The sequence below is a fragment of the Mustela nigripes genome, unplaced genomic scaffold, assembly GCF_022355385.1.
Source record: "Mustela nigripes isolate SB6536 unplaced genomic scaffold, MUSNIG.SB6536 HiC_scaffold_20, whole genome shotgun sequence".
Lineage (NCBI taxonomy): Eukaryota > Metazoa > Chordata > Mammalia > Carnivora > Mustelidae > Mustela > Mustela nigripes.
This window is the reverse complement of record NW_026739436.1, coordinates 1,772,451-1,782,782: the sequence shown is the minus strand read 5'-3', so window position 1 is coordinate 1,782,782 and position 10,332 is coordinate 1,772,451. Positions and strand designations below refer to the sequence as shown.

The 10,332-nt window shown below is 35.6% G+C and overlaps 1 pseudogene; it reads left to right on the top strand.

Moving 5' to 3' along the window:
• The first annotated feature begins 256 nt into the window (after window positions 1-256).
• On the top strand, window positions 257-1,439 carry LOC132008028 (hsc70-interacting protein-like; annotated as a pseudogene).
• The last annotated feature ends 8,893 nt before the right edge of the window (window positions 1,440-10,332 follow it).

Here is a 10,332-nt window from a genome sequence, read left to right as displayed (position 1 = left end):
TACATTACATCCTTAAGAATTAAAAACTAGAATAAAATGGTTAATCATTAGTTTTCTGTTACTCAATAGAATACTACATATATCAGCCAAAACATAATTTTTGATCATTAAAATATTTATTTCCAACATTCTACAAAGATTTTTTTGTTGAAGTCTAATTGGCATGAAATTTATTTTGGTTTCAGGAGCTAGTACCCGCACTTGGAATCAGGTCCCAACCTCACCAGCGCCTGCTGCCTGCCACCACCTCTGGACCATGGATCCCCGCAAAGGGAACGAGCCTAGGCCCCTCATGAAAATGTATAAGAAGGATCCGAGTGTTCGGCACACTGAGAAAATGCACTTCCTGCAGGAGTGGGTGGAGAGCATGGGGGGTAAAATACCACCTGCCACTCATAAAACTAAATCAGTAAAAGCAGTAAGAAGGTGGATGAAAACATAAAGATGGATGAACCATCAAGACAAAAGTGACCGAGAAATTGTCAATGAAGGTGTGATTGAACCAGATACCGATGCCCCTCAGAAATGGGAGAAGAAAATGTAGAGATAGCTGAGGAAATGATGGATCAGGCAAATGATAAAAAAGTGGCTGTCATTGATGCTCTAAATGATGCTGAACTACAGAATGCCATTGACTTGTTCACAGATGCCATCAAACTGAATCCTTGGTTGGCCATTCTGTATGCCAAGAGAGCCAGACTTCTCATCAAATTACAGAAGCAAATGCTGCCATTTGAGACTGTGACAGAACTACTGAGATAAATCCTAATTCAGTCCAGTCTTTTAAGTGGCAAGGAAAAGCACACAGACTTCTGGGCCATTGGGAAGAAGCAGCACATGATCTTGCCCCTGCTTGTAAACTGGATTATAATGAAGATGCTAGTGCAATGCTGAAAGTTCAACTGAGGGCCCAGAAAATTGCTGAACATGGGAGAAAGTATGAGTGGAAACATGAAGGGCGAGAGATCAAAGAAAGAATAGAAAGAAAGAGCCCAGAGGGAGGAAGAACCCAGAGGACAATCAGGAACTCATTATGGCTCTTTCCCAGGTGTGTTTCCTGGAGGAATGCCTGGAATGGCAGGGGGATGCCTGGAATGGCAGGAATGTCTGGGCTCAACGAAATTCTTAGTGATCTGGAAGTTCTTGCAGCCATGCAGGATCCAGAAGTTATGGTGGCCTTCCAGGATGTGGCCCAGAACCCAGCGAATATGTCAAAATATCAGAGCAACCCAAAGGTTATGAATCTCATCAGTAAATTGTCAGCCAAATTTGGAGGTCAAGCATAATGTCCTTCTGACAAATAAAGCCCTTGCTGAAGGAAAAGCAACTTCGATCACCTAATGGATGTCGCAATAACGCAAACCAGTGTACCTCCGACCTTCTCATGAAGAAAGCTGGGGTGCTGTGAAGAGAATCCCTACCCCTCTGCTCTCCATGCAACTGAAACATTCTACAATGGTTTGCCATTAGGGTATTCAGTCAGATAATGTTTTCCTACTAGGAACTACAAACTTTAAAAACTCTTTAAACCTTAAAAATATTCAAAAACATATTAAAAGGGTGTGTTAGTCCCTTAAAAAAAAAAAAGAAATTTCTTTTAGTTTCAAATGTACAATATACCGACTCAACAATTCTACACACTACTCAAGGTTCACCATGACAAATTTAGTCACTGTCCCCACACAATGTTTCTACAATATTATTGGTAATATTCTCTATGCAGTATTTTTATTCTCCATTATTTATTTATTTTATAGCTTGAGGTTTGCTCCTCTTATAAATTTTGTCTGTTTTATTTATGCCCTCCTTCCCCTTGGGGAAGTTCATTTGTTTTATTAGATTCCATATATAAGTGAAATCATATGGTATTTGTCTTCCTCTCTCTGATTTATTTCCCGTAGCATAATGTGTTGTAGGTCCATCCACGTTGTCACAAAAGGCAAGATTTCATTCTTTTTATCGCTCAGTAAACATTCTGTCATATATAGAGCATATTTTCTTAATATTTGTCCTTTGAGGAACACTTAGGTTGCTTCCAAATCTTGGCTATTCTAAATAAGGCAGCAACAAACACAGGGATGCATATATCTTTTGAATTGGTGTTTTTTTTCTTCATGTCAATAGCCAGTGATGGAATCATTGGATCATATGGTATTCTATGTTTAATTGTTCTGAGGAAACTCCCTACTGTTCTCCAGAATGGCTACACCAGTATGCATTCCCACAAGAAGTGCACAAGGCTCCTCTTTCTCCAAATCCTTACTAACACTTGTTGTTTCCTGTTTTGTTTTGTTTTTTACATTAGCCATCCTGACTGGTGTGAGGTGATATCTCATTTGATCTGCATTTTCCTGGTGATTAATAATATTGAGGGTCTTTGTGTACATTAGCCATTTGCATCTCTTCCTTAGAAAACTGTCATTCAGGTCATTCACCCACTTTTTGTTTGGGTTTTCTTTGGCTTTGTTTTCCTGGTGTTGAGTTGTATAAGTTCTTTATATACTTCTTACATTAAATCTTTACTAGGTGTGGTTTTGCAAATATCTCCTCCATTCATTAAGATGACTTTTTGTTTGTTTATGGTTTCTTTTGCTGCGCAATTTATTTTTTGCTTTGTTTCCCTTGCCTCACAGAATATATACATACATATTTGCTATGGCTAATGTCCAAGAAATATTACTTATTTCTTCTATAGAAGTTTTATGGTTTTCAGATTTTTACATTTTGGTCTCTAATCAATTTTTTAAATTGTACGTAGTGTAGGAAAGTGGTCCAGTTTTATTCTTTTGCATGTAGCTGTTCACTTTCCCAAACACCGTCATTGAAAAGATCGTCTTTTCCCTGTGGTGTGTTCTTGTATCCTTTGTCATAAATTAACTGGCTTTGTAAGTGTCAGTTTATTTCTGCATTTTATGTCCTGTTGCATTGATCTATGTGTCTGTTTTTGTGTCAGTTCCACACTGTTTTGATTACTATACCTTTGTAGTAGTATATTTGAAATCTGGGATTTTGGTACCTTCAGAATTGTTCGAATTTCTCAAGATTGCTGTGACTATATTAAAGTTCATTACAAATTTTAGAATTATTTTAGTTCTTTGAGAAATTTTTTTTGACATTTTGATAACGTTTGCTTTGAATTTATAGATTGCTTTGGGTAATATGGACATTGTAACAATATCAATTTTACTATTCCATGAGTATGGTAATTTTACATTTGTGCTTTTTTTAGTTTCTTTTTCTCCCCTTCTACTTCTTTTTAAAAGTTTTACTTAAATTCCAGTTAACATACAGTAATGTATTATTTTCAGGTGTACAATGTAGTCATTCCACACTTCATTAAAACAAACAGTGCATCTCATAACAAGTACACCTCTTAATCCCCATCCCCTATTTGACCCATCTCCTACTGAGGTCCCCCAGGTAACCATCAGTGGTTCTCTCTTTTGTCAATGTGTTACAGTTTTCAGAGTACAAGTGTTTCAATTTCTTGGTTAAATTTGTTCCTAGCTATTTTATCCTTTCCCGTACAATTGTAAATGGGACTGTTTTCTTAATTTGTCTTTCTGCTACCTTATTAGGGTCTAGAAATACAACAGATTTCAGTATATTAATTTTGTGTCCTGCAAATTTAATGAATTCATTTGTCAGTTGTAATAGATGATTCTTTAGGGGGTGCCTGGGTGGCTCAGAGGGTTAAGCCTCTGCCTTCGGCTCAGGTCATGATCCCAGAGTCCTGGGGTTGAGTCCCGCATTGGGCTCTCTGCTCCGCAGGGAGCCTGCTTCCTACCTCTCCCTCTCTCTCTGTCAAATAAATAAAATCTTTTAAAAAAAATAGCTTCTTTAGGGTTTTCTATATGTATAGTATTGTGTCATCTGCTAATATTTAACAGTTTAACTTCTTTTTTTACCAATACAGATAGCTTTTTTGCTTGTTTTTTTTGTTTTGCTGTTGTTGTTGTTGTTGTTATCTGATTGCAGTGGGGGTAGGCCTGCTAGTACTATGTTGAATCACAGAGGTAAGAGGGGACATCCTTGTCTTTTTCCTGATCTTATAGGAAAAAGTTCTCAGCTTTTCCTCAATGAGTATGACGTTAGCTGAAGGTTTTTCATACATAGCCTTTATTATGTTGAGGTATGTTCCCTCTAATCCCACTATGTTGAGAGTTTTCTTCACAAAGAATTATATTTCGTCAAATGATTTTCTACATCTATTGAGATGATCATATGATTTTTGTCCTTACTCTTGTTAATGTGATGAATAACAATGATTGATTGTGGATATTGAACCACACTCGAATCCCTGGAATACCCTGTTCATGGGGACTGATTTTTTTTAACGTATTGTAACGATGCAATGTGCTAATATTTTGTTGACACTTTTGCATCTATGTTCATCTGCTACATTGTTCTATAGATCTCTTTTCTTTTTTTAGTGTGCCTGCTTTTATTATCAAGATAACGGTGCCCTTGTCAAGATAACGGTGCCCTTGTGAATGAATTTGGAAGTTTTTCTTACTTTTCTTTTTTGGAATACTTCCAGAAAATTAGGCATTAAGTTTTTATGTATTTCATAGAATTTACCTGTTAAACCATCTGGTCCTAGACCTTTGCTCTTTGGGAATTTTTTGATTACCAATTCAATTTTATTAGTAGTAATCTATCTGTCCAACTTCTCTGTTTTTTCCTGATACATTTTCGGATGTTGTGTGTTTTTTGGAATTCATTTATTTCTAGGTTGTCCAAGTTATTGTCACATAATTATTCATAATATCCTCTTAGAATTCTTTCTATTCCTATGGTGTATGCTAATCTCATATTTTATTTCTGACTTCACTTACTTGAGTGCTCCTTTTTGTTCTTAATGAGTCTGGCTCAAGACTTATCATTCTGCTTATCTTTCAAGAAACCAGATCTTTGTTATGTTGATCATCTTTATTTTTTCTTTATTCTATTTCATTTGTTTCTGCTCTAATCCTTATTAATTTTCTTCATTCTACTAACTTTGGTCTTTGTGGGGTTTTTTTTTTCCCCAAGCTCATTTAGTGTAGGATTACATTTGTTTATTAAAGACTTCTCTTGTTTCTTGAAGTAAGTCTAAATCACTATAAACTTCCTTCTTAAAACTGCTTTAGCTATTTCTCAAAAGTTTTAGACATTTATGTTTTCCTTTTTCTTCCCCGTGTATTTTTTTTATTTTTAATTTCATTCTTCATTTCTGCATTGACCGACTGGCTGTTAAGTAGCACGTCATTTATCCTCCATGTCTTTGTACATTTGTGCTTTATTCTTGTAATTGATTTCCAGTTTCATACTGTTGTATTTGGAAAAGATGTTTGGTATGATTTCAGTCTTCTTCATATTACTGAGACTTGTTTTGTGCCCTAACATGTCATCTATCCTGGAGAATGCTCCATGTGTACTGGAAAAGAATGTATACTCTGCTGTTTTGGAATAATATTTCTATTAGGTCAACATGGTCTAGTGTGTATTCAAAGCCATGGTTTTCCTGTTACTTTTCTGACCTAATGGTCTACCTATTGATGTGACTGGAGGGTTAAAGTAGACTAGTTTTATTGTTTTATTATCAATTTCTCCTTTATATCTGTCAATATTTGCTTTATGTATTTGCGTGCTCCCTTGTTGGGTGCATAGATATTTACAATTATTATATCTCATTGTTTGATTGACTCTTCTATCATTACATTACCTCTCTTTCTTAAAATTTTATTTATTTATTTGACAAAGAAAGAGACAGCAAGAGATGGAGCACAAGCAGGGGAAGTGGGAGAGAGAGAGAAGCAGGCTTCCTGGCTCAGTCTGAAGACCCTGGGATCATGACCCTAGCCAAGACAGATGCTTAATGCTGAGCCACCCAGGTGCCCCCCTCTCTCTCTCTCTCTCTTTTTTTAATGTCTATTTTATCTGATACCAGTATTGCTATCCTGGCATTTTTTGCTTCCATTTGCAGGTAAATGTTTTTCCACCCTTCACTTTTTTTTTCTTATTTTTTTTTAAAGATTTTATTTATTTATTTGACAGACAGAGATCACAAGTAGGCAGAGAGGCAGGCAGAGAGAGAGAGAGAGGGAAGCAGGCTTCCCGCGGAGCAGAGAGCCCGACGCGGGGCTCAATCCAAGGACCCTGAGACCATGACCCGAGCCGATGGCAGCAGCCCAAACCACTGAGCCACCCAGGTGCCCCAGCACCCTTCACTTTTAATCTGCATGTGACATTAGGTTTGAAGTAAATCTCTTGTAGGCAGCATATAGATGAGTCTTATTGCTTTTTTCTTCCCATTCAATCACCTAGTGTCTTTTGATGGGAGTATTTATTTATTTACATTTTCTGTAATCACTGATAGATACATATTTATTGTCATTTTATTACTTGTTTTCTAGTTGTTTTGTAGCTCTTCTCAGTTCCATTCTTCTCTTCCTTTCTTCCATTGTGGTTCGGTGGTGCTCTCTAGTCTTACATTTGGATTCCTTTCTCTTTATGTTAGTGTACAAAAACCTATTATAGGTTTTTTATTTGTGGTTACCTTTAGGTTCGTATATAACATCTTAGGGGTATAGTAGTCTGTATTAAGTTGATGGCTGCTTGAATTTGAACACATTCCAAAAGCAATAAATTTTTATCCTCACTAACACATGTATGACATCATACTTTACATCTTTATATTTTCTGTATCCCTTGACTTTTTTTTTGTAAATATAATTGTTTTACCTTTATATACTGGCTTTATATGTGATTAATCTACTATCTTCACTATATGTTTTCTTCTACCTGTGAAATTTTTTTCTTTCATTATTTTCTTACTTCTGGTTATGGCCTTTTCCACTTTATTCTGGCCTGTGAAGTTTCTGCTGAAAAATCAGCTCATGTCCTGAGAGCTTTTCTTTATACATAACTGTTTTCTTTGCTGCTCAAAAAGTTTTCCTTATTCTTGCTTTTTGCCATTTTAATTGCTGTGTTCCTTGGTGTGGACCTCTTTGGTTTCATCTTGTTAGGGGTTCTCTTCTTTCTAGACCTCGATGTCCATTTCCTTCACCAGATTAAGGAAGTATTCAGCTATTATTTCTTCAGGTAAGTTTTCTGTCCTCTTTTCTCTCTCTTACCCTCCTGGAATCCCTCTATAAAATTATTCTATACTTGGGGATATCATTAGGTTCCCTTATTGTCATTTTTTTAACATTTTTTCCCCTTTCAGCTCAATTTGTTTCTTCTATTAACCTGATCCACTGTTCTTCACCATCTAATATACTGTGAATTCCTTCTACTTTCTCAATTATTGTATTTTTGAATTCATGTTCTTTTTTGTATTTTCTGTCTCTTTGTTGAAATTCATACTGACTCCATCTCCTCTTTCCTTAGGTCTGGTGAATATTTTCGTGACCATTACCTTAATTTTTAAAATCAGGCATACTGCTTATCTGCTTTTTGTATTCTTCTTTGTGAGTTTTTCTTCTTCACTTGGTACATATTCCCTTGACTTCTCATTTTATGGGTCTCTGTGTATTTGTTTCTATGTATTAGGTAGGTCAGCTAACTTCCTGAAAATAATGGCCTTGGGTAGAAGTCCTTGGTACCATGTGCCCTTCTCTTTTCTGGGCCATGATTACCTTCATTCCAGTCTTCTACACATCTGCTCTGCCTGGTATGGGTACAAGTTGCCAGAGTTTTTTCCCTACACTGGTGAGAAGCCTATCTTCAGCAGCTATAGGCTCATTGTTGGGTAGGGACAGCACTCAGAGTGGCTATCTGCATTTAGTTTCTCTGACAGATTTAGGTGTACCAAAGGGCAGAGTTTCCTTCCTGCCCAGCTAGTTAAGCAGCCCATCCAGAGTGTGGAGTTATCTCTTCCCCTTCACATGACAGGAGTCACTTTGGAGCGGCACCCATTCCAGCCTAGGAGCCAGCCAGGTGGTGCAGGGTGGGTGGGCTTTGGCGTGATGCCTACCAGGGGTGGAAGTTTGGTTGGGCTGAGCATGCAGAGGATCACCTGGGTGGAGTAGCAAGGTAGATGTAGTGTTAGGGCTGAGTTTTGCAAGCATGCATCTGCCTAGTCTGTTGGAGGGGAAACAAAATGGCATCTGCCAGCACATTTGTTCTTGGAGAAATCTGCGGATTCCTGATCCTCCCAGCACACATTCAGTAAAGATTAATCAGTAAATCTTCTTTATGTGCACCTGACACACTTTTAGGCTGCTGCTTCTGTGCTGTGTCTTGGTCTGGATTATTTATTTTATGGTGGCTTTTTAAGGGCAAGGAATTGGTTTCCTACTTCCCTCAGTTCACCTGGAGTTAAGAGTGCTGATTAAGCCGTACTATTTTTCAAAATAGGGTTAAGCCGTACTATTTTTCAAAAACAGATATCACGGCGTCTTGTCTTCCCAGTGAGCTGTGCTATGGTTCTGCTCTTCTTAGTTTCCTTGCTTGTGGTGTCCCTGTTTATGGTTGTTAGTCTTTGTGTTCTCTTAGTGCCTCTACCCCTCTTACCTTTTCAATATCGCCTCCTCTGTATGATTAGCCATAAAGGGTCTGTTCCGCCAATCTTTGGATCATTTCCAGAGTTGTGCAATGTAGCTCTTATCCACATGTATCTGTGAAATGCAACAAGTTCAGGATCCTTCCACTCAATCATCTTTCCTAAACACAGAATATTTCATTTCATCTTAAGCACAAAAAAATTGAGATAAAAATATTTTTCCGGGCGCCTGGGTGGCTCAGTTGGTTAAGCAACTGCCTTCGGCTCGGGTCACGGTCCTGGAGTCACCGGATCGAGTCCCCCATCGGGCTCCCAGCTCCATGGGGAGTCTGCTTCTCCCTCTGACTTTCTCGCCTCTCATGCTCTCTCTCACTGTCTCTCTCTCAAATAAATAAATAAAATCTTTAAAAAAAATATTTTTCCCAACCCTCTTTTTATACTAAGGAAAATTACTTCACCTGGCTAGTCAGAAGTAAGAACCAGCTTCAAACTGTGAAGTTATTTTCTTCAGCAGCTTTCAAGTCAAGTTTTTTTCAATTTCCTGTCTAGATTTCTGAGTTATTTTACTTGATACTTAACGTCTTTATTGACTAACAACACTATATATACTTAAGCCAAGGTCCAACATGCAACATCTATAGACAAGGAACTTAATTCTCTGCCATCCTTCAAAACTTTACAATGACTGCAATATATCTGTTATTCCTGTGGAGCATTTTAAACCTACATTTTAAGAGGTGTTGATCCCACATGCAACTATCGCCAATAGTTACAGCAGTGTTATCAACAATAGCCAAAATATGGAAAGCCCAAGTATAAATATGTGTGTGTTTGTGTGTGTGTATGTGTGTATATATGTAATGTATGTATATCTGTTTTGTGTATATACACATACATATTTATATATGTGAAATATATGTGCATTATATATTATATATACTGCATACGTGTTAATATGTATACATACATTATACATTTACATTACATATGTGTCATATATGTGTGTCACACATACACACACACACAAACGTGCTGGCAGATACCATTTCCCCCCCCCACCAGAATAGATAGATGCATGCTTGCAAAACCCAGGCCTAACACTGAATACATATATAATTATATACATATATCATACATAAAACATACATGTGTAATTATATACATATATTATACATAAAACAGGCATACATATATAAACATACCTATTCTATATGTGCAATACATACAATGCCTGCATATACATGTAAATATACGTATTATATATATACGTACATATATAATGTGTACATATAGTGCATGTACACATGTGTTCATATATACATATGCATTCAAGACATACACATGTTTGTGCATATACATACACATACATGTGACACATATACATATGTGTATATATTTATATATAATATAATTAATATACATTAATTAATTATATTATATATCATAATTAATATAAATATACATTATATATTATAAATATAATATATAATTATATTGTATTATTAATTATATTATATATTATAATAATTAATTATTGATCATATATTATATTATTAATTATAGTACATATTATAATTAATATAAATATGAATTATATATTACAAATATTATATATATCAATTATGTTATATATTAACATAATTGATATATTATATAATAATATATTACTTATAAATATATATTAATTATATATATAATTAATTATATAATATATATTAATATGTTATATTAATATATATTAATATACTAATATATATACTAATATAATATATTGTGCCTGTTTTGTGTGTGTGTGCATTAATATATATTATATTAATATGCATATTAATATAATATATTCATGA